Source organism: Cibotium barometz, chromosome 28 (genome assembly GCF_041138505.1).
Source record: "Cibotium barometz isolate CiBa-2024 chromosome 28, ASM4113850v1, whole genome shotgun sequence".
In the NCBI taxonomy this organism is placed as follows: domain Eukaryota; kingdom Viridiplantae; phylum Streptophyta; class Polypodiopsida; order Cyatheales; family Cibotiaceae; genus Cibotium; species Cibotium barometz.
In genome coordinates, this window is record NC_141073.1 from 25,986,865 (window position 1) to 26,011,785 (window position 24,921).

Below are 24,921 nucleotides of genomic sequence, written 5' to 3' on the forward strand. Positions count from 1 at the left end.
ACGAAGAAGAGAATAAACCTTCGATAATAACCAACATGGCCCATAAAGCGTTGGACTCCCTTGTAGTTGGTGGGTGGGGGTAATTCCAAAATGACCTTGATTTTACTCTCGTCAGTGGAAATCCCATTTTTGGACACTATATGCCCTAAGATAACTCCGTGTTTAACCCACAATTGGCATTTGAAAGGATTCAAGGAGATGCGATATAATGTACACCTTTCAAATATTTTTCGTAAACACATCAAGTGCTCATCCCAAGAGGAATGAACACAAAGATCGTCTAAGAAAGCTTCACAGAAGTCCCTTAGATATTACCTTAAAGGCCGTGTTTATCAATCGTTGGAATGTTGCAGGTGCATTGGTCAAGCCAAAGGCCATGACTCGAAAGGCAAACACTCCAAACTCCGTGATAAATGCTGTTTTAGCTTGGTCCTCGACTGCAATTGTGATCTGATTGTAACCCGAGTACCCATCTAAAAAGCTATATGCCTCCTTGCATGCCACTCTTTCAAGCACATGTTCAGAATATGGCAAGGGGTAATGATCCCTTCTGGTGGCTGCATTAACCTTTTTGAGATCAACGCACACTGTGAGTTTCCCATTCTTCTTTGGCACGATGACTATCGGAGAAACCCATTCTGAGTGCTCAATTGGGTATATGAATCCACATTTTACCAGCTTTTCAATTTCCTCTTGTACAATCTTTGCGTACTTAGGATTCATTAGGTAGGGACGTTGCTGGAATGGTTTAGCAATGCTAATCATTGGAATTGTGTGTTGCACCACCGAGGGTGGGACACCCTTCATATCATGATATGTCCAGGCAAATATGTCCTTGAATTACTTAAGAAGCTTCGTAAGTGTAGCTTCTTCCGCCTTGGTGAGGTCTTGAGCAATAAAAACTGGTTTAGACTCCTCGCCCGGATCTGCTAAGTCTATCTCCTTGACTACCGCAGGGCCATCGTAGACACCGCTACTCCCATTGGTAGGCATTCGTTGGGCTTTTGTGTAGACTACTTTACGTTCCCCTGTGGCGAATGATTTGAAATGCTCGGGTGCGGGGTGTAAGTCTACTGGTTCTTGTTGTTCTAGGCTTTTTTCTTTCAATTCCGCTTCCTTTTGTTGTTGAGCCAACTCTTGGTTTTGTCGCCTTCTTGCAGTACGACTTAGTTTCGGATTCTCTTTGATTTCTAATTGGGCGACATCATGAGGTTGTGGAATACACCACATGACACTCAGTCATACCCGGTAGGACATCCATACAAGGAGAATCTTTCCCATCATCAGTCTCTTTTTTGCATGTATAGCAATACCTTAATGGGGCGGAGTGAATAGTGGTATCCGATCGATTATCAATGATAACCTTGCTTCCTAAAGGATGTGCACAACCATTCTCAAGATCAACTCGAATGACAGAGTCCTGGAATTGTAGGTAGACATGGTTTTTCAACCAGTCATGTACCATTTGTGCTTCCCTCATGAAAGGACATCCTAAGATCATTTGATATGACATAGGATGCTTGGAGAAATCCATTACAATGAAGGTATGTTTTACCTTGTATCCCAGGATCTTGATCTTGAGGTCCCTTAACATTCCAATAGGTTTAGCTATGGTTCGGTTTGCCATCTTAACCACTATGTTTGTGACTTCGAGGTGAGGCCTTCCCATAGATTCCCAACAGTTTTTAGTCACAATGCTCACTCCGGCACCACCATCAAGGATTCCCTTTAGAGTTAATCCCTTGGTAGTAATGGGGAGGGTGGCATTAGATTCGTCACCTTCAAAGTACTGTCCCAACTTGTTCACAGGTATTTCCACGACCGAATCTTCATCAGGTTGATGACAAACATCCATGAGAGGTTAGTAAGGGAAATTAGAGCTCATGCTTTAAGGTCATTTGTATATCATGGACCACATATTTCCTACTTATATTGCTTAGAATAGTCAAGACACAAGTAAAATGGTCATAAACAAAGGTGGAATGATAATAAATATTAGATCTACTTATAGAAATGTGGTAAGTTAATCGCACTACTTTAAATACATGAGAAGATTTATGATTAGAATCGATGATACATAATCAACTTTTAGAAGGGTTTGTTTTAGGGTATGGTTAAATTTTATGTGAATGAAAAATTTAAAATGCAGAAACTGATGCTCTTGAGTGTTGAATAATGCGACTGTTGTTTGGCTAAATATTGTGGAGAGACACTAGTCCCACATGCAAGCTTTGCTGTATGGTCTATGCAATAGAAGTTCCTTTTTTTACATCTAAAGGTAGAAAAATAAGAAATTCTTCTTCTTCTTCTTCATAGTTTTAATCCTATTTGTCTCTCCCTAAAGTTAGGTGAAGAAGAATGATAATAAATCCCATCTTAGCTCTCCGACCTCTAAGTGGCATCCAATAATATATAGTAAAATTATAATGCATGGATATAAAGAAAAGATTATTGATATTCTACTAAAGTATGAGTGTAGAGGAAAGAACTTGATTATTTGGTTTCTTGCTTTGATTTAAACTCAGATTTGAAAAGGCCTACAATAATGAATAAAGGAGTATAACCACTTGGGGGGTACACTTCTAAAAAATCATATGTATCACATGCGTTCAAGGGGCATTTAAAAAATCCCTTAGCTAAAATTTTTCCCCCAATCAAACCACCCTCTGTACTTATGAACTAACAGATTTTTTTTTGAAGTTGAATTAAAATACCCCTCCTGTTATTGTAATCCTGTTAAAATTTTTCTAAATTTTGAATTAAAATACCCCTTCTTTTGATTACACGTGGTACACTAATTTTTTTTGAAGTGAACCACCTGAGCATAACCACCACTAATACGACGTTGATACACAAAAATACCCCCCAAAAAAAAGAGCACAAGCATAAAAGGCTACCTAGTCTTCTCTTCATTAAATCCACTACAAGAGATCGACATGTTCCTAACATTTAAACTGACATTCTAATGAACTGAGAAAAGAAAAAGGGTAGCACCTTAAGCATGTATATAAACATCACTATTTTTGCATCCGTGTAGGTGTCGTTGTTGTGGAGTGCTTTGTTGGCATTTGTACCGGTGTATTATATGAGCATTAATATTGATGCATTATTATAGGCACTTATATATGTGAGAATGTAACATAGGAGTTAGCTATGGATTGTAGAAATGGATTAAAGCCACGGTTTTAGAAGTAACTAGATTAGTAGAATACCAAGGCAATGATATGAGATGAACACATAGCGTCTGAAACTCGGGGGGTTCACTTAAAAATATGTAAGTATACCACGTGAGTTAAAATGAAGGGGTTTTTTAATTCATTTTTTAAAAAGAAAATTTACAGAGATACATTTATAGAAGGGTTTGTTTAAATACACCTTGAGAGTAAGCTATGGATTGTAGAAATGGATTAAAGACACGGTTTTAGAGGTAACTAGATTAGTAGAATATCTAGGCAATGACATGAGATGAACACACAATGTCTAAAACTCGGGGGGTTCACCTAAAAATATGTAAGTATACCACGTGAATTCAAATGAAGGGGTTTTTTAATTTATTTCTTGCTCACATTGCACTCTTTTTTGTGCTACAAGCTACATCAAATCCATCTCCATTTTATCCTAAGGTTGCATATCCCCCCTTAGTGCAATTTTTTTCCACCCTTCATCACCAATATTTCGAACACACCCCCTCAAGTGGTAAATTCATATCTCTGTTATGTGCTAGAGTCTACACCCCAAGGTACATGCCATGAACCACTCTGTTTTTTTTAATAAAATAGGCATAATGGACCTAAGGTACATACCATGAATGGCCCCAAGGCATCAGATGGCAATGGACCCCAAGGTACATGAATGGGTTAATCTAGTTGCCTCTATAAAATAGGCCTACCATGTAGCTATGACATGGGATTTTTACATAAGGACATAGGGATTAGCATTATAATTAACAAGGTGATGGTCATGGCCTTTTTTTACATCTAGAAGAGTTGATTGGGATTTCTTCCTTCCTGAGAAGCCTCATTGATGTCTCCTTGTTTGATAGCCACAATGGTAGCCTCCTCAACCTACTTCTTATGCCAACAATCCTTAACCACACGGCCTACCTTCCTGCAGTAGTGGCAAATGAATTTGCTCCTTGATCCTTTGTACTTTGGTCCTCTACTTGAGAGAAATGCTATCTCTGTAGCTGTTCATGATGTGTCCTTGCTTTTGTGCCTTCTCTTCCTCCATAAGATCTACTTCTATTCCTCTAAATGTTAGGTCCCCCAAAGGTTCTTGATAGTAGCCACACAAATGGCCCATACTCTTCCAAGGTCGTGATTTTTAGAAGGATTAGTTTTGCATCCTCCTCTTCCGCCAGTGGACCAATGCTTGTAAGTTAATTAATTATGCCTTTTATCTTGTTAACATGTATGGGAATGAATCCTCGTCTTTCTTGTCAAGGCCAAAGTTCTTAATATGTAATCGTTTATTAGATTTTTTCCCTTTTTTACAAGAAAAGCTTTTCCAATTCATCCTAACATTATTTTGATGTTTTCAAGTCAAAAATGTGATTGCGCCCAATTTAACCCAAGGTAAACCATAGATCGACTTCCACACTCATGGGCCACATCAACACGAAGTGAGGGGAGAAGAAGAAGCCACCATCATAAAGAGTGAAGAAGCCACCATCATAAAGAGTGAACAAAGCCAAATATACCAAAGTAATCAAGCCCACATAGGCTATGAAGTAGCTATGGACTCAAGGTGGCATACCCATGTGTTTATGCTTGCCTATGCTATACCAAAGTAATCAAGCCCACATAGGCTATGAAGTAGCTATGGACTCAAGGTGGCATACCCCATGTGTTTATGCTTGCCTATGCAAGGTATGAGGATTAACTGCATTGTGTTGTAGATATGGACTCAAGGTAACATACCCCATGTATACATGCTTGCCTAGGCAAGATATGATTAATTGTATTTGTGTTATAATACTGCATAAATTGCACTTTAAGTTGTAACTTGATGGATGGCCAGGCCTTATGTGAAGCCAACATCCCATACACTTGCGCTCTTCAAAGCCCTAAAATACTAAAAGGAATGCAAGTGTGTGATCAGTTCCAAAAAAATACAAAAAAGAAAACATTAAAAAAATACAAAAAAGATCATTGTCCAACTAACTCGAATAAAAAATATACTTATCAAGGAAGAAGTAGAGAAAGATATAGTTAAGAAGAAACCAAGGGGAAAAAACTATCAAGAGGTGAATCAAACTTTGTTTTCTACTTGATTTTGAAATGTTTTATAAACTTGATAGATTTAGGATTTCTTTCCATTATACTAAGTCTAATGATAGATTTAGGGTTTTATAAACTTGATAGATGATGAATCCCTTAGTGAGGGAAGAGGGGGATATAGATTAGTGGGAGGACGATGAATCCATCACGAGAAATACAATAGCCATAGGTGGGTGGAAAAAAGGATCTTACCTATTGAGCCTACCCAGAGAGAAAAGTTGGCTCTGCAGATATCGAAGCAATGCAAGTGCACAATCTCATCACAGATGACAAGTGGAACACTTTTGGCCACCTCAACGCCAAAGTTTACAAACCCTATGAAAGAAATATTTAGCAAAACAAGGTCAAGGAAGGGTAAAGCACTGGCACCAAGGAATACAATATGTTACTAAAAATCCTTCTCTTAGCCAAGGACGTAGGCTATATATAATTTGGAGCAATTTTGGGCATACTTGATGGACTGATCAAGGGGATTGTGGACAAATTCTTAGCACTTACTCTCTATGGGACAACAAGTGCACCCCTTGGCATACAAATTTCCATTCTTGTTTCTTCAAAGAGGTGCCTTTGTGAAGCTAAAAAGTTTGCATAGAGTAATATACAAGTTGATCTTTTATTATACTACAAGATGTCAAGTGTAAGCCCACTATGGTAACATCTAATATGTTTTGAAGAGTGTGATGAAGTGTTGTTTTTTGCAAAAAGACTTGATCAACCATAGGCTCAAAGGTTCTAATTTTCCCTAGTTCACCCATTATGGTAACATCTAATATGTTTTCAAGAGTGCTAAAGTGACCTCATGTAAAGACTTGGCAGCAACCATAGGCTCAAAAATTCTAATTTCCCCACCCCCATGCATTAAACCAAGCCTTCTACTAGCTCAAGTTTTGGCACTCGTTGGCATTTTGTTTTCTATTCTTAATTAAAAAAGGGGCCCAATATCGTGATATCGAGCTCAACTAGTGTTCAAAAAGGGGCCTAGTCATTATAAGAGAATAAGGGCCACAACCACGAAAGGTAGTCATAAAATAGTGAAAGAAAGTAGTGAGAGAGTGTTGTAAGTATTACATCAATGGCACCAACCATGATTTAGATATTTTGTGTCTATACACATAGTTATACAAACACCTACCATTGTATGAGTGGTATTTATATCAATGGTGCAAGTAGTTATATCAATGGCACCAACCATGATGTGGATATGTTGTGTCTATACACGTAGTTGTACTTAAAACTACCAGCCTAGCTGTGCGAGCTATGTCATGTGTAAAGCCACATTTATAGCCATGCTAATAGGCATGTGGCTAGGAAAGAAATTGGTTCACCCACCTGAGTTGTGATACATTGCAATACGCTCGTTGTGCATGACTTACCCAACTTCTCTTCAATATTTATCTCATTCATCTTCTTACTTTCTTGCTGTGCCACAAGCAAGAAAGTAAGAAGATGAATGAGATAAATATTGAAGAGAAGTTGGGTAAGTCATGCAATACACTCGTTGTGCATGACTTACCCAACTTCTCTTCAATATTTATCTCATTCATCTTCTTACTTTCTTGCTGTGCCACAAGCATAGTTCTCTCAAACATAATGCTCTCATTCATCTTTTTATTTCCTTGCTCTTCCACACTCATAATTCTCCCAAGCATAGTGCTCTCTTCCACTACCATATTTTATCGCAAGATCAACCAATAGATCCATATAAAAAGAGCCATGGACTCATCTGTTGAGGACCAGCAAGGCCAATCAACCAGATCCATGCCCGAGTTCAGAAAACAACTCCAACTCCTTGTTCCAATTTTTTTCTCAATGCATATGTGGGTATCTTCGGCGACCTAGAGACCGAGCACCGTATGGTCAACACCCTCTAGGCTCCTTCGCAGGTCACTTAGCGCTTCACTCATAGGCTGCTTCCTTGGTCCCTCATCCACCATATCGGAAGTTCACCATTTAAAATCGAACCGAGGCTAGTCAAGACCTCGGTCGACCTTGCTACGCGAGATGTCCTCCATTGACTCTCCATCAGCTGTTGTTGCAACTTTATCACTTAGGTCTCCCTGATCTCATTCACAAGATGGTAAAAATGCTTCCCCCCAGCAATCTTGACATAAAACAATCATTTAAAAACAGGTTTCATATATACAATTTCTATTGAACTCTTATCTTTCCACATGGTTCCACATCATTTCTCGTTATTTATTCACGTTGCTTATTCCACATCCAGTCATATCTATTCCCATCGTCCTTCATCCATTCTCATCCAATCACATCATATTACATCTCATCATATCTATCCTCATTACATCACGTCACATCCATTCACATCTCATCCATTCACATCTATCTAGGTCCACATCACATCTCTCCACATCACATCACATAACATCTGTCCACATCACATAACATCTGTCCACATCACATCTCATCCATTCATATCTACCCAGATCCACATCACATTCATCCACATTACATATCATCCATCTATTCACATCACATCACATCCATTTATATTCATTCAGATCCACATCTTACCACATCACATCCATCCACATCACATCTCATCCATTCACATCTCATCACATCACATTCACATCCATTTACATCTCATCACATCACATTCACATCACATCACATCCATTCACATCTACCCAGATCTATATCACATCCATTCACATCACATTCATCCACATTACATCTCATCCATTGTTAGATATCCGTAACGCCGCTACGGGCGTTACCACAAAAGGGGACGGTCACCACCCAGCCATAGAGGAAGAATAAGGATTGCCCCTCATCCCCCACCAGGCTATATAGTGTGTGGCCTGCCGTCCACACTAGCCTGGCCGCCCATGACTCCGCATGGGCGTCCTCTCCCATTGAACCCCGGACATGGCCATCCGGTCTGCCGTCGGTCATCACAGGTATTACAGCCTACGTGACATTACCCCCCCTTTAAGAAGAGTTTTCGTCCTCGAAAACAAACTGGGAAAACCTTTTGGAAATTGCACTACGGCGTCCCAGGTTGCCACCTCCTCATAGTGTTAGATATCCGTAACGCCGCCTACGGGTGTTACCACAAGAGGGGACGGCCTCTGGCTCACCACCCAGCCATAGAGGAAGAAGAAGGATTGCCCCTTATCCCCCAGGCTATATAGTGTGTCACACTAGCCTGGCCGCCCATGACTCCGCATGGGCGTCCTCTCCCACTGAACCCCAGACATGGCCATCCGCCGGTCTGCCGTCAATCACAGGCATTACAGCCTACGTGACATCCATCCATTCACATCACATCACATTCATTCACATCTTGTCACAACCATTCTCATCTTACCACATCTCGTTCACATCCATCCATATCACATCACAATCATTCACATCCGTCCATTTATTCACACTCACATCTATCACATCACATCTCATCTCACAACCACTCACATATCATCACATCTTATCACATTCACATCCACATCCATTTACATCCCATCACATCTCATCACATCATTCACATCTCATCACACCCATTTAGATATCATCACATCTCGTCACATTCACATCCACATCCATTTACATCCCATCACATCTCAAAACATTCACATCCACATCCATTTACATCCCATCACATCCATTCACATCTCATCACATTCATTCACATCCATCCATTCATTCACATCTCATCACACCCATTCACATATCATCACATCTCATCACATTCACATCCACATCCCTTAACATCCCATCATATCTCACCACATTCACATCCACATCCATTTACATCCCATCACATCTCCTCACATCTCAGATGTCACATTCACATCTAGTACGAATACTCTATTTTCGATATACTGATAGAACTTTTCTAAGTTTCTGCCAATTGCTTGACTTAGTTAAAGGTACTTTTTCTCGATCCCATCAAATCTAAGTATTAGAGTGTTATTGAAGGTCTAAAAAGGAAAAATAAACCTTATCAAAATTATAAATCTAAAACTTTGACTATTATAATTTAAAAAAAAAAGAGCCAGGGCAGACAGGGGAGTCCTGTGTAGACTCCCCAATCTACCCTAGCTCTTTTTTTTGCTGTGCGGAGTGTTCACTGCTTAGCAACGAAAATATAAGTCGCTGCTTATAGCAACGAAAATAGTAGCAAAATATCGTTGGCTGAGCAGTGATCTCAGTAGCGATATTTCGTTGTTCTGCAACAAAATGTCATTGTTGAGCATCGATATGTTGTTGTTGAGCAGTGAACCCGTTACAACGAAAATAACAATGTTTCGAGCAACGAAAATGGTCCGACACCTAGCTACCCTTCTAGTTATAAAAACAATGCTATTTTCGATGTTAGACCATCATTCTGTTGTAGTGAATGCATAGACATAGATGAAATTTTCTTCATGGATACTCCTATTGCAAGATACTTCAATCCGTTGTATGGGCACTCCAGGGTCGATGAAGATGAAAATGACAGAAATAAAGATGAGAATGAAAAAAGTAAAGATGCATGTTGTGATGCACAATCGAGCAGTCATAGCAATCCTATCATCATTGATGATGATGATGAGAACGAGCATGCCTAACAAGCATCATATTTTTCTATATGGGAGAAAACTGAGAACTTCAAAGAAGCCATCGTCAATGGCGATGACTTTGTGCCGCTATCACTAAATTTGTTGGGCTTAAGAAGCGTGCTTTTACTTTGATCTTGTTGCTTTTTTCTCTCTACGACACTTGTTTGTCGTTCACCACGTTACCTTTTCGTTTCTAAAAATCCGTTGTGATAAACTGCTTCTTGTCGCGTTTATTTTCACGTCACGAATTTCGTGTAACCTCACCCCTTCTGAAATTCCGTCACGAACTTAGTGCCCACTGAAGCAAGCAGCAAATTAATGCACACAGAGAAAAAGGTAAATATATAGACAAAAAGGTTCTTCAGCAATTTGAAGAGGCCGGATCATGAAGTAATCGCGTCCGTTCATGTGCTAAAGCCCCCTAGATCCAGGGCGCGTCGCAGCTCCGCCATGGAGCGGAGGAAGTCCTGCATCTCAGCTGAGATCCTCAGAAGTGACTGGTTGTTCTGGCTTGATCCGGTTATGAGCTCGGCACGTTCTACGTCGGCCGAGACGCAGTTTCCTGTGCTAACCTGGCAGTTCAGTACAGATCGCGGGGATATCATTTCTGCAACTGCCATGCATGTCTCCTCCTCGATGAAAACCGGAGTAACGTCTTCGAGCGTGAAAGCGCAGAAGCACACCAAGCATGCGCATGCACATCTTTTTCTATCGTCTGCTTCTTTGTCGTCGCTGGGCTGCTCGTGCTCATTATGGAGTGCGTACAGGCACGGCCAGCAATAGAGGTGGCCGCAGCCCCACAGTACGACGGGCTGAGAAGCGTGAAGCCTGAGGCAGCGGCGGCAAGAGAAGGCTGTATTGTGGGCGTCCGGCGGGGACGAGCAGGGGCCGTTGAGTGAGACGGATATGAAAGGCCGGCTCCTGGGCAGCCACGTCTGAACGCAAGGCTCGCAAACGAGGTGGCCACATCTAGTGACAGCAGGCGTGAAGGCACGTTAAGGCACTGCAGATGGGACACGTTAAGGCACTGCCGCAACAATCCGTGCCGTCTGCCATTTTATTATTAAGAGAGAGCGAAGATCCCAAGCTATGTTATGCGCATTGCGCATGCACATGACCCATCTATATATATATATATCACTAGCATGTATCTCCGACAGCAGTCACCCCAGCACACGCTAGCAGAAATACACTTCCTTCTTGCACAAATAAGTTATACGGGTCGCCATATGCAATCACAATTAATTAAAACCAATAAGATCTCCATGTTGATGAGGCTCAGAATGGAATTACCTTGACACCCATAATCATGCATGAGCATCTCCCCACCATAATCCAACTAAGAACTAAAGAAGCCTTGCCTCTATACACACATCACACCCACCCACATGTTAGAAGTAATTATATTTTCATGACAAACATCCATGAGAGGTTAGTAAGGCAAATAAGAGCTCATGCTTAAGGTCATTTGTATATCATGGACCACTTATTTCCTACTTATATTTCTTAGAATAGTCAAGACACAAGTAAAATGGTCATAAACAAAGGTGGAATGATAATAAATATTAGATCTACTTATAGAAATGTGGTAAGTTAATCGCACTACTTTAAATACATGAGAAGATTTATAATTAGAATCGATGATACATAATCAACTTTTAGAAGGGTTTGTTTTAGGGTATGGTTAAATTTTCTGTGAATGAAAAATTTAAAATGCACAAACTGATGCTCTTGAGTGTTGAATAATGCGACTGTTGTTTGGCTTAAGATTGTGCAGAGACACTAGTCCCACATGCAAGCTTTGCTCTATGGTCTATGCAATAAAAGTTCCTTTTTTTACATCTAAAGGTAGAAAATTAAGAAATTCTTCTTCTTCTTCTTCATAGTTTTAATCCTATTTGTCTCTCCCTAAAGTTAGGTGAAGAAGAATGATAATAAATCCCATCTTAGCTCTCCGACCTCTAAGTGGCATCCAATAATATATAGTAAAATTATAATGCATGGATATAAAGAAAAGATTATTGATATTCTACTAAAGTATGAGTGTAGAGGAAAGAACTTGATTATTTGGTTTCTTGCTTTGATTTAAACTCAGATTTGAAAAGGCCTACAATAATGAATAAAGGAGTATAACCACTTGGGGGGTACACTTCTAAAAAATCATATGTATCACATGCGTTCAAGGGGCATTTAAAAAATCCCTTAGCTAAAATTTTTCCCCCAATCAAACCACCCTCTGTACTTATGAACTAACAGATTTTTTTTTGAAGTTGAATTAAAATACCCCTCCTGTTATTGTAATCCTGTTAAAATTTTTCTAAATTTTGAATTAAAATACCCCTTCTTTTGATTACATGTGGTACACTAATTTTTTTTAAGGTGAACCACCTGAGCATAAGCTCCACTAATATGACGTAGATACACAAAAACACCCCCAAAAAAAAGAGCACAAGCATAAAAGGCTACCTAGTCTTCTCTTCATTAAATCCACTACAAGAGATAGACATGTTCCTAACATTTAAATTGACATTCTAATGAAGTGAGAAAAGAAAAAGGGTAGCACCTTAAGCATGTATATAAACATCACTATTTTTGCATCCATGTAGGTGTCATTGTGGAGTGCTTTGTTGGCATTTGTACCGGTGTATTATATGAGCATTAATATTGATGCATTATCATAGGCACTTATATATGTGAGAATGTAACATAGGAGTTAACTATGCATTGTAGAAATGGATTAAAGCCATGGTTTTAGAAGTAACTAGATTAGTAGAATACCAAGGCAATGATATGAGATGAACACACAATGTCTGAAACTCGAGGGGTTCACTTAAAAATATGTAAGTATACCACATGAGTTAAAATGAAGGGGTTTTTTAATTCATTTTTTTTAAAAGAAAATTTACAGAGATACATTTATAGAAGGGTTTGTTTAAATACACCTTGAGAGTAAGCTATGGATTGTAGAAATGGATTAAAGACAGGGTTTTAGAAGCAACTAGATTAGTAGAATATCTAGGCAATGACATGAGATGAACACACGATGTCTGAAACTCGGGGGGGTTCACCTAAAAATATGTAAGTATACCACGTGAGTTCAAATGAAGGGGTTTTTTAATTTAGTTCTTTTTTTTTACAAAGATACATTTATAGAAGGGTTTTTTAAAATATCCCTTGAACGCACGTGATACATAGGGTTTCTTTAGTAGTTCACTCCCCAAGCTGTTAATTAGGCTGAGAATACATGGCTCCATAATTATCCTTTTTCACCTAACTAAGAGTCACCTCCCCCCACTTTGAGGTGTACAAAATGTTGATTGTTGAGTATAACTCATCCAGTGGCCCACTTGAAGGAGGCTTTTGAACTAGGTTGGGGTTGATTCTTGTTCACATTACACTCTTTTTTTGTGCTACAAGCTGCTACATCAAATCCATCTCCATTTTGTCCTAAGGTTGCATATCCCTCCTTAATGCAAATTTTTTCCACCCTTCATCACTAATATTTCCAACACACCCCCTCAAGTGGTCATATCTCTGTTATGTGCTAGAGTCTACACCCCAAGGTACATGCCATGAACCACTTTGTTTTTTTATAAAATAGGCATAAATGGACCTAAGGTACATGCCATGAATGGCCACAAGGTATTAGATGATGGCATTGGACCCCAAGGTACATGAATTGGTTAATCTAGTTGCCTTTATAAAATAGGCATACCATGTAGCTATGACATGGAATTTTTACATAGGGACCTAGGGATTAGCATTATAATTAACAAGGTGATGGTCATGGCCTTTTTTACCATCTAGAAGAGTTGATTGGGATTTCTTCGTTCCTGAGAAGCCTCATTGATGTCTCCTTGTTTGATAGCCATAATGGTAGCCTCCTCAACCTACTTCTTATGCCAACAATCCTTAAGCACATGGCCTACCTTCCTGCAGTAGTGGCAAATGAATTCGCTCCTTGATCCTTTGTACTTTGGTCCTCTACTTGAGAGAAATGCTATCTTTGTAGCTGTTCTTGATGTATCCTTGCTTTTGTGCCTTCTCTTCCTCCATAAGATCTACTTCTATTCCTCTAAATGTTAGGTCCCCCGAAGGTTCTTGACTATAGCCACAAATGGCCCATACTCTTCCAAAGTCGTGATTTTTAGAAGGATTAGTTTTGCATCCTCCTCTTCCACCAGTGCACCAATGCTTGTAAGTTAATTAATTATGCCTTTTATCTTGTTAACATGTATGGGAATGAATCCTCGTCTTTCTTGTCAAGGCCAAAGTTCTCAATATGTAATCGTTTATTAGATTTTTTCCCTTTTTTCCAAAAAAACCTTTTCCAATTCATCCTAACATTATTTTGATGTTTTCAAGTCAAAAATGTGATTGCGCCCAATTTAACCCAAGGTAAACCATAGGTCGACTTCCACACTCATGGGCCACATCAACACGAAGTGAAAGGAGAAGAAGAAGCCACCATCATAAAGAGTGAACAAAGCCAAATATACCCAAGTAATCAAGCCCATATAGGCTATGAAGTAGCTATGGACTCAAGGTGGCATACCCCATGTGTTTATGCTTGCCTAAGCAAGGTATAAGGATTAACTGTATTGTGTTGTAGCTATGGACTCAAGGTAGCATACCCCATGTATACATGCTTGCCTAGGCAACATATGATTAATTGTATTTGTGTTATAATACTGCATAAATTGCACTTTAAGTTGTAACTTGATGGATGGCCATGCCTTATGTGAAGCCAACATCCCATACACTTGCGCTCTTCTATCTAAAATAGACTAAGGTCTACTTGGGAACCTAACAATCATTGAAGTATGTGTATGACCAAAACTAATAAGTGACCTAGATATAAGTCAGCTTGTCGAATGAGAAAGTGCAATCCCTTGGGTTGGATTAATGACTACACTCTTGCCTCTTATGCTCGTTCTCTCTCTAGCTCTATGCTTTCTTGCCTCAAGGATTAAGAATGAGGCTCTTACCTCTTCTACTCATGCTCTCTCTAGCTCTATGATTTGTTGCCTGCTATTGGTAGTTTTATACTTGTGTGTATGGGTGTGAGAGTGTAAGGGTGTGTGTGAGGAGAGGGCTATTGTTTTGAAGCTACCTTGGAGCTCTTTTCAGGCTGTGGGAGTCTCAAGCTCAATGTACACAAATCCCATGGTGACAATGGGAGGTACCCTTCTCATGTGTTAGCTTACTACAACACATTATTATCAATTGATAGCTTTCTCTCTAATGCATTCTTCTTAAGTTCTATCTTGCTCTACAATGCTTCTTGTCCAAGAAAATGAGAGTGTGCGTCTAAATTTCCCATGACAAGGGAAAGGTAGTAGGTTAGTCTTGTGCTACTGAGTGCACCGTGCATTTGGGCTTTCCATTAGTGCCACTCCCAAGGAGCATAGTTTCTTTTCCTTAGCCTTTTATCAGACTCTTCTCTAGGGCTTGTTTCCCTTATTGCCATTTGGTGAAAGACCTAGCGTTGGTTGCATGTGTTGTTGTATTTGGTGATGAGAGATCTGATGAGAGGTTTGATTTGGTTGAAAGGAGGATAAGAAATGATTTTTTGTTAAATTTGTTGTGGTTGTTATGATTTTTGCTCAACTATTGTTAGTATTAGTTAGTGTGTATGATTTTGGTAGAGATTTTAGACATTCACCTTGTGTGTTTGAGTGTTATAGGATTTAAATTAGTAGTTTTGTAGTTTTATCAAGGTAGTGCATTAGGTTTTGTATTTAGAAATCTATTCTATTAGGTAGTGCATTAAGTTATAGTAACTACATATTTAAATGACTTAATTGGCTTACATTAGTTACTATATTAGGTTTAGTATTCATTAGTTTATTAGGGTTAGCATTAATGTAAAACATTAGCGATAATATTTAATTGAAGCATTACGAATAGTATTAATTACTAATTAGGAGTAGTATGGATGGTAATAGCTTAGGTTAGATAGAGATTAAGATTTTTTGAAAAAACGTGCACACACACACACACACACAAAAGGAAAACAAAAGGGAAGGAGGAAGAGAGAGAATGTTAGTCACTTTTTGACTTTGAGAGAGAGAGAAATGGTTTTTCGATTGAGAGAGAGAGATGCTCGTTTTCAATTCAGAAAGAGAGAGCAATCTTTGAATCAAATTAAAGAGAGAGAAAGAGAGAGAGAGAGAGAGAGTTTGTTAAGGGATTTTGATTATGAAAGCGATGCTCATTTTCAACCAAGAAAGAGAGTGAGATGGTGATTTTTTCAATTAATAGAGAGTAATCCTGTCATATGTATATGTGTACAGCTAATATATCTTTGTCAAGTGAATACTCTTCTTATACTGATTCACAATCTAGAAAGGAGTTTCTAGAAGCAAGCTATGAAGTATATTGGAAGATTCTCAAAGACAAAATTCATGCAAGTCCATTCTTTTCTACAGTGGTGGATGAAAGCACAGATCATCGTTATGAGAAATATCTAATTATTTACATAACATTCTTATCTAATGAAGGATTTGGTGTGTGTAAAACTTTATTTGTTAGGCTTATGCACATGCATGATGCGAGGGACCAATCTATGTATGAAGGAGTGAAACAATTACTTAAAGATATGCAATTAAGAGAGGATAAGATGGTTGGGTTTGCTTTAGCTGGAACTACTGCCTTGGTTGGAATGAATGAAGGACTTGTTTGCAAAGATTAGATGAGATTCCTCCCATCTTGTGGGTTTGCATTACATTGCACCACTACGAGAATATTCTTGTTAAAGATGCATGCGAGAACTTTGTAGACTTCGTGTATCTTGATATAAGCTTGCTAACTAGGTGAGAGAATGGTTAGGTGAATCTTCCCTCTAAGACGAGAAGAGCTAATTGATATATATGATGCATTTGATACAAAGCATTATCAAATTTTGCAAATCCATGGTGTTAGATGGCTCTCAAGAGGAAAGGGTAAAAATAATGCCTACACTTCTTTTATTTTGGAAACAAAAGAATGAGAGATTGTGTGCACAAGGGGAGATATTTCAAGTTAAATTTCTTATTCATTTTTGGTTGATGTATTGATAGAAGTGGATCTTGTGAACTTAAAGTTTTTTTAAAAATATGTAGATATCACAACTATTGCAAGAGACATGAATACTAGGATTGAGGCATTAAAAGATAGGTGTTTTGGAAGTGTATTTGGTCATGACTCAAAACATCTTAAGGATTTTTAAAAAATATCGAGGGGTGGGGTATTAGAATGGGAAGACAAGGAAGACTTCAGAAACACACATGTTCTCAAGTATGAAAGTCTTGAGAAATGCACATGTTCTCAAGTACGAAAGTCTTCCAAATAGTACTCCGCAAGGAGACATGGAAGGGTGTATTTTTTAGCAAAGGAGTTCTTTCAAAAACTTGTGTCAAGTTTTGATGAAAGATTTTATGATTGTAACTTGTTTAATGCAATGATGCTATTTTTACCAGAAAATCCAGACAATAAAGTAGAAGGATAACGTTTTGCAAGGCAATTTTTATATTGATTATGCGATCGATTTGATGGTGATGGCTCATCTTCATTATTTAACAAAGAGCTTTGCAAAGAAGAACTTGCTCATTTTGTGCCTAAATTAGTGGTCTTCTCTAACTAGGGGTATATTTAACTCTTGGGTACAATGTAGTACTGAGATTGAATGGAGGAAAGTGTTTCCTGAAATGTTGAAGCTATGGAAAGTTGTCCTTGTCATACTGCTAGTTCAGTCATGCGTGAAAGAGGGTTCTCCAAAAAAAACAAAATACAAAGTCTCTATTATAGGTCTTGTCTTAGCTTGAAAACCTTAGATGTGCTCATGTTCATACCCTTATGTATTGAAGAGAATCTTGAAAATGTGAATTGGGATCACATATTTGATATCAGGAGTACCTCTTTCTAGAGTAAATTGTAATTGATATTTTGGTATGAATTAAATCTTTTGCCCAATTCATTTGTCTAAATTTGTAAGATTGAGCAGGTATAACAAAATTTTTTAAATTATGTGTATATAGAGCTGTAATATAGCAGAAGGACAAGGGTTAAAAAAACCTACAAAAGAATGGTAATGTGGAAATTTTCCCTTCTTCTTTGAAGGGATGAGCTTAAGGTAACCTTCTAAAAAAAGGGGGCATATTCCTTGTAATTTGACGGCTACTACCACCCCACAACTATTCCATCTCGATTCCCAAGTTGTCACTGATCACATGTATCTCCGATAGTCGAAAGTCAGCCCAGCACACGTGCAAAAATACATTGGCGAGATAAGAGCCATATGCAATCACAATTAATAAAAATCAATAATATTTGCATGTTGATTTTAGCCTAGAATTGAATTACCTTGACACCCATATTCATGCATGAGTATCTCGTCACCATAATCCAATGAAGAACTAAAGAAGGCTTGCCTCTATACACGTCACACACACCCACATGTAATAAGTAATTTTATTTCATGAAAAACATGCACGAGAGGTTAGTGAGGAAAATTAGAGCTCATGCGTAAGGTCATTTGTATATCATGGACCACATATTTCGTACTTATATTTCTTTGAAGGGATGAGCTTAAGGTAACCTTCTAAAAAAAGGGGGCATATTCCTTGTAATTTGAAGGCTACTACCACCCCACAACTGTTCCATCTCGATTCCCAAGTTATCACTGATCACATGTATCTCTGATAGTCGAAAGTCACCCCAGCACACGTGCAAAAATACACTGGCGAGATAAGACCCATACACAATCACAATTAATAAAAATCAATAACATTTGCATGTTGATTTTAGCCTAGAATTGAATTACCTTGACACCCATATTCATGCATGAGTGTCTCGTCACCATAATCCAATGAAGAACTAAAGAAGGCTTGTTGCCTCTATACACGTCACACACACGCACATGTAATAAGTAATTTTATTTCATGAAAAACATCCACGAGAGGTTATTGAGGAAAATTAGAGCTCATGCATAAGGTCATTTGTATATCATGGACCACATATTTCGTACTTATATTTCTTAGAATAGTCGAGGCACAAGTAAAATGGTCATAAACAAAGGTGGAATGATCATAAATATTTCTTATATATATATTTCCTACTCATAAATTTCCTAGAATAGTCAAGGCACAAGTAAAATGGCCATAAACAAAGGTGGAATGATCATAAATATTAGATTTACATATAGGAATCTGGTAATTTAATCGCACTACTTTAAATACATGTGAAGATTTATAATTTGAATCTTCCAAATCGATGATACCTAAGAAACTTCTGAAAGGGTTTGTTTAATGATATGGTAAATTTTTTTGTGAATGAAAAATTTAAAATGCAACATCTTGATGCTCTTGAGTGTTGAATAATGTCAGCGTTGTTTGGCTTAAGATTGTGAAGAGACACTAGTCACACGTGCAAGCTTTTCTCTATGGTCAATAAAAGTTTCGTTTTTTATATCTAAAAGCAGAAAAATATGAAATTCTTCTTCTTCTTCTTCATAGTTTTAATACTATTTGTCTCTCCCTAAAGTTAGGTGAAGAAGAATGAGAGTAAATCCAATCTTAGCTCTTTGACCTCTAAGTGCGACCCAATAATATAAAAAAAAATTAGAATGCATGGATATAAATAAAAGTGTATTAATATTATACTAAAGTATAAGTGTAGAGGAGAGAACTTGATTTTTTGATTTCTTATTTTGGCATAAAGTTAGATTAGAAAGGGTCTACAATAATCAATAAAGAAGCATAACCACCAAAAAACACAATCACAAAAGGCTACCTAGTCTTCTTCTTCTTTGCCTTATATCTCCTAAGGAGAAGAAGAAGATAATCATAAGAAATTCTTCTTTCTCCTCTTCTTATTCTATTGATTGAATTCACTACAAGAGATATTCATCTTCCCAACATTTAAATTGGCACTCTAGTGAAGTGAGAAAAGAAAAACTGCAAGGCTTTAAGCAGGGATATAAACATCACTATTTTTGCATCCGTGTAGGTGCCATTGTGGACTACTTTATTAGCATTTGTACCGGTGTAATATATGAGCATTAATATTGATGCATTATTAAAGGATCTTAGATATGTGAGAATCCAACATGGGAGTAAACTATGGATTGTAGAAATGGATTAAACTCATGGTTTTAGTAGTAACTACATTAATAAAATAACAATGCAATACACACACATTAAATGGGTGCCTCTTAAATAGGCTGAGAATACGTCAACGCTACCAATAACATGGCTCAATAATCATCCCTATTCAAGCTCTCACTAATCAAGGGCAACCTCCCCCCACTTTGAGGTGTCGTAAATGGGTGTTCCATGTTAGAGTGGAGCGTTGCCATAGATTTGATACCACTCTTGCCCAATGCAACAAATTGAAATCAAAATGATCAAATTTTTACTTCAAATAATAATTTATAAGAAAATAAAGCATAGAGACATAAACACTATATTGGGTCCAATTTGGCCCCCCATGTGTGAGACCAAGTCTCACACATGAGTATTTTAACGATTTTTTAAGATATGAAGTAATTTGGTACAATCAATCTCTTTGGAGACATATGATCAGAGAAGAAAAGAGAATATAACAATAGAGGAGACATTCATCCAAGTAACTTGCAAATCTTACAAAACATGTTTAATAGAGCTCTCTCTCTCTCTCTCTCATGAAATAGTTAAACCATATTAAAAAATAGTAAAAGAAACTAATACTTTCAGCATGTCTTGACTCCCTGTATGTAGGTACAAGCCTACAACTTGCATCGATTGTAGCTCTCTTGTCTTTTTTCAGAATATAATCGAATTTATACTTAAAATTAGGAGAACATTGTTGATCTACAATCCAATGTGGACTGTTTTGCTAAATTTGATTGAATGTAAAAAAAGGCTACTTTAGAGAGGTCTATTATAAGAAAAGTTTACTTTTTCTATCAATTAGATTTTTAGTATATATATATTGTTATGATATGATACTAAAGTATATTTATTTTTAATTTTGATCTTTTATATTATTTTGATTTGAATAAAGATAATTATAATAATAATCAATCTTAGATTATTCATAATAGTCATTTTGGGCACACATATCTATTGACACCCAAAGTTGAGTCTCACAAAATATATTCCTGGCCACCATTTACTCACTTCCATTATCACATCCAATGATTTGCACTTTACATCAACTACTACGTTAGTCAATTAATAAAAATTAATTGACTAAAAATACAAGTAACTATACACAACTTCATATCAACAAGATGATGCAACCAATACTCCCACCACAAATGTATGGATTCACCCAGGTACACATAAAGTAAGCTAAAATTTTCGTGATTTAGAAAGGAATCCCAATCTAAACTCGTTTAGGAGAATTTATAACATAAAAACCAGGGAATATATAAAATGTTCCATGAATTCTTTTAAGAATCCATAGATACACAACATGAAAATATACAAAATATTCCATGAATTATTTCTCATAACATACCCCATGGGTGATAAATAATTGTCCTCAGTTGTCACAAAATAAAAAATAATCTTGGGTGAGTATCCTTGTAAGATGCTATCAAGGACGGATAAGCAAGAGGACATTACCAGGAAGCCATTACGAATCTTTGATAGTGTGTCCTTTATACTTGACCATATATCCATAATAAATGTTTCCTCTAATACCTCTCTTTAATTCTATAATTAACAAAGAAAATGTAATTGAGAATAGAAAATAACCATGAATTCACTGACTTTGGCAGTTCCACTTAAAAGATGGGTGAGCAGCAGCTCTTCAACTTTATAGAAGAAGTCCAAATCTGACTTGATCGTTTACTAGGTCAAAACTATGCTCCATGTTAGAGTGGTGCATTGCCATAGCTCTGATACCACTGTTGTGCACTGGATCAAATTGAAATCAAAATAATCAAAGTTTCACTTCAAATAATAATTTGTAAGAAAATAAAGCATAGAGACATAAACACTATATTGGGTCCAATTTCCCCCCCCATGTGTGAGACTTAGTATCACACATGAGTATTTTAATGATTTATTAAGATATGAAGTAATTTGGTACAATAAATCTCTTTGGAGACATCTCATCATAGAAGAAAAGAGAATATAGAAAGAAAGGAGAGCTTCATCCAAGGAACCTGCAAATCTTACAAAACACGTTTAATAGACGTCTCTCTCCCTCTCTCTCTCTTGCTGTGTGAGGTTAATTTTTACAGTTTTAATTTTCTGCATGTTCGTTTTATTTTGTGTTCTTAGCTTAGTTTAGTTTTCCTGCATCTTTAATTTTGTGCATTTTAGTTCTTTGTTAAACCTGCACCTGTAAAGAAACCGAAATCTGTACACACACATGAAGACTGAACATTTCGAATTCGCTGCAAATCTCACCAGCTGCACACGCATTGAATTCGCTGCAAATCTCACAACTGCACATGCATTGAGTTCACTGCACACGCACTTCAAAAAAGGAAAAAAAATAATAATAAAAGAAGGCAGCTGTGCGTGAACAGTGCACCGCGCGGAGAGACCCACACACCGCACCATAAAGACTGCCACCGCACCGGGATAACGGGGTGCCCAAAAAAAAAGTCTGAAAAATTTTTCATTTTCTATCGCGAAAAATTGGGAGGTTATCTAACTTTTCAAGAGGAGTTAGAAAACACCCATCATCAAAATTTCGGTCCCGGAACCATTTTCCCATAGTGAGTCAGTATGGGAAACTGGCAAATTTTAGGCGATTTTCGATCCTTAAAAATATGCTATTTTTTGGCCTAATGTGTTCGATGGGGTTCAAAACGGGTTCTGGCAAAGTTTGAGCCAACTTGAAAATTTTTGGATTTTTTTGAAAAAAAAAACCTTAAAATTTGACCTTATACACTTGCAGTCAGGACGTCATATAGACACTGCCATAGAGTTTAGGGCACCTTCTAGAGTACCTACGCAGGAAAGTGGGACCCAATCGGTAGGAAATTTGGCAGATATTTCTAAAACCCTTTCGGAATCCCAATCTAATACCCTTTCCAGGACAACTAGCTCATTGTCTATGGACAATCTAGGGCCATCAAATAGTCATCCCTTAGCCCCAAATAGGACACCCACAAGATCTTTTAATCCATTCGAAGCTGACACCATGGGGTTACCACTCAATGTGAGACTTCAATATGTCTACAGGAATGCTCAAGGAGCTGAGATATTTAGGGATCCACAACAATAGTATCTCATTAAGATTGCGGACTTTTTCTCAGAGCTTGATAGAGCACCTCTAGTCAATGACCAGGGTAACATGTACATGGGTGGAGATGGTGTTCGCTACGAAGTCACCTATCATCCAGAGAATGTAGACAAATTAGGAGAGCTCTCTAAGAGTAAGTTCCTAGATTTATCAAAGCCTTGCGGAGAAAGGGAGTCTAGAGATGATTGGCTCATTGAGCCGGACATGCCTGGAACATCCAATGCCCAGTCCTCAAAGCCATCCATAGATGATTTACTTTTTGTAGATCTAAATTTGGAAAGGGACAAGAAAGGTAAGAGCAAAATGGATCATGGGGCTGAGAACCAATGGGAGTTTGTACGACAAATTCCAGTGACAAAGGTCTTTCAAAATGACCCACTTCAAGAGGTCTATAAGGACTCTTTAGAAGGATATTATACCACAACTAGATTGCCAGAGCTAGATCTTCCTCTAGCACTTGTGGTGGTAGTTGAGAAGCTTGCAGGATACAAGAACCGAATCATTAATAAATGGGGCAATGAATACCGAACCTTAGATTGGAAGGAGATTCGTGAGCTCACGTGGAGAGGACAACCATTATTCATGGAAGTGTTCTCTACTAATACAGCTATACCAGGAGAGACAGTCTTTCTTGGAGAAACTGTTGCTCCTCCCCTACGAGAGTTCACTAGAGAGGGACCATCAACATCAAAGTGGAACACTGCAAGTAGCCCAACTCTAGCACCAAGATATTATCCTACACCAAAAGTGCAGCCACAAATCACACCACAACAACGTTTCTCTCACTATGACAATCGGAGGGTAGGGGAGCCAACTTGGCCTCCCATAAATGCACTTCCTGAAATGCGGGTAACAGGATCTTTGGAGAGGGATGGTGAGGCAGGTAATAGGGGACCCACACCAATTCGGGATACATATGGACCGCCTTACCAAAGAGAGGAACCACTGAGAGTGAGAGGCCATAGGCCTGATGATGAGTATTCAAGACGAGTAAGGCTATCAACTCTTCAAAAACTGGTACGAAGGGTCGGGAGATCCATATGACCATGTAGCAGCATTTAGGCAAGTAGTTCGAGCTGAGCAAGTGATTGACAAGCATACGAAAATTGAAGGGCTTGGGCTCACTCTTGAGGGAAAGGCCCTTGCTTGGTTTCAGGCACTAGAGGCTTTAGACATTCTTTTACGAGTTTTGGAAGAGAGATTCATTGCTGCTTTTTCCTTGATGGGGATTCAGCATGACACAGTAGCAAACATCTACTCTTTCAACAAGCAAGGCGAGACTGAGTATTAGAGACTGTGTAAACAGGATGAAGCAGTACATTAATCGTTGCCCAGAAGATGAAAGCCCACCCAGAGTCGATTAATTTCTCTCTTCTTAAAAGGACTCAAAAATTCAACACTGCACACACATCTCTATGCAAAGAAGCATACAAATTTCAGTGAGTGTTGCCATGATGCTATGGATTTCACAGATGACTTTAAATTCCAAGATGGTACCGATCCTGAGGTGCAACCTAGAGATCAGTGGGGTGATGACCAAAGTTCAGGGTCTAGCGTACTAGTAAATCCAGACCACATAACTAACCTAGTACTAAGGATATTGGGACAAACCTATCGCGCACCCAACAACAGCAGCAGCGAATGAGGAGAGTACTACCTACAGGTCCTCATCTTTGTGGAGCATGTGGCGGTAACCATAAAACCGAAGAATGTAATTCTTTTTCTCCTCTAGTCACAAACCAACCCACAAAGAAGTGGTGCCAGGCCTGTGCTTGGAATTATACCCACACCACACAGGAATATACTCGCATTGCAAGAATGAGACAAGAACGTGAGCAGCAAAGGGGTGCAGTGGC